Source organism: Nematolebias whitei, chromosome 13 (genome assembly GCF_014905685.2).
Source record: "Nematolebias whitei isolate Nwh7 chromosome 13, NemWhi1, whole genome shotgun sequence".
Taxonomy (NCBI): Eukaryota; Metazoa; Chordata; class Actinopteri; order Cyprinodontiformes; family Rivulidae; genus Nematolebias; species Nematolebias whitei.
Genome location: NC_056510.1, coordinates 35,623,377 through 35,624,906, shown reverse-complemented (window position 1 = coordinate 35,624,906; position 1,530 = coordinate 35,623,377). Strand labels below are relative to the sequence as shown.

The window sequence follows — 1,530 nt, the reverse complement described above, 5'->3', positions numbered from 1 at the left end:
ACAGTGCATTGCGAAAGTATTCGGCCCCCTTGAACTTTTCAACCTTTTGCCACATTTCAGGCTTCAAACATAAAGATATTAAATTTTAATTTTTTGTGAAGAATCAACAACAAGTGGGACACAATCGTGAAGTGGAATGAAATTTAATGGATATGTCAAACTTTTTTAACAAATAAAAAACTGAAAAGTGGGGCGTGCAATATTATTTGGCCCCCTTGCGTTAATACTTTGTAGCGCCGCCTTTTGCTGCAGTTCCAGCTGCAAGTCTCTTGGGGTTTGTCTCTATCAGTTTTGCACATGGAGAGACTGAAATTCTTGCCCATTCTTTCTTGCAAAACAGCTCGAGCTCAGTGAGGTTGGATGGAGAGCGTTTGTGAACAGCAGTCTTCATCTCTTTCCACAGATTCTCAATTGGGTTCAGGTCTGGACTTTGACTTGGCCATTCCAACACCTGGATACGTTTATTTGTGAACCATTCCATTGTAGATTTGGCTTTATGTTTTGGATCATTGTCTTGTTGGAAGATAAATCTCCGTCCCAGTCTCAGGTCTCTTGCAGATTCAAACAGGTTTTCTTCCAAAATGGTCCTGTATTTGGCCCCATCCATCTTCCCATCAATTCTGACCATCTTCCCAGTCCCTGCTGATGAAAAGCAGGCCCAAACCATGATGCTGCCACCACCATGTTTGACAGTGGGGATGGTGTGTTCAGGGTGATGAGCTGTGTTGCTTTTACGCCAAACATATCATTTTGCATTGTGGCCAAACAGTTGGATTTTGGTTTCATGTGACCAGAGCACCTTCTTCCACATGTTTGGTGTCTCCCAGGTGCTTGTGACAAACTTTAAACAACACTTTTTATGGATATCTTTGAGAAATGGCTTTCTTCTTGCCACTCTTCCATGAAGGCCAGATTTGTGCAGTGTACGACTGATTGTTGTCCTATGGACAGACTCTCCCACCTCAGCTGTAGATCTCTGCAGTTCATCCAGAGTGATCATGGGCCTCTTGGCTGCATCTCTGATCAGTCTTCTCCTTGTTCCAGATGAAAGTTTAGAGGGACGGCCGGGTCTTGGTAGATTTGCAGTGGTCTGATACTCCTTCCATTTCAATATGATTGCTTGCACAGTGCTCCTTGGGATGTTTAAAGCTTGGGATATCTTTTTGTATCCAAATCTGGCTTTAAACTTCTCCACAACAGTATCTCGGACCTGCCTGGTGCGTTCCTTGGTCTTCATAATGCTCTCTGCACTTTGAACAGAACCCTGAGACTATCACAGAGCAGGTGCATTTATACGGAGACTTGATTACACACAGGTGGATTCTATTTATCATCATCAGTCATTTGGGACAACATTGGATCATTCATAGATCCTCACTGAACTTCTGGAGTGAGTTTGCTGCACTGAAAGTAAAGGGGCCCAATAATATTGCACGCCCCACTTTTCAGTTTTTTATTTGTTAAAAAAGTTTGACACATCCAATAAATTTCATTCCACTTCACGATTGTGTCCCACTTGTTGTTGATTCT

General features: G+C 42.7%; 1 protein-coding gene across 1 annotated transcript in view; it reads right to left on the bottom strand.

Moving 5' to 3' along the window:
* The window catches only part of vwa8 (von Willebrand factor A domain containing 8), a 152,043-nt gene that overhangs the window by 121,422 nt on the left and 29,091 nt on the right, over positions 1-1,530 (bottom strand). The window lies entirely within an intron of this gene.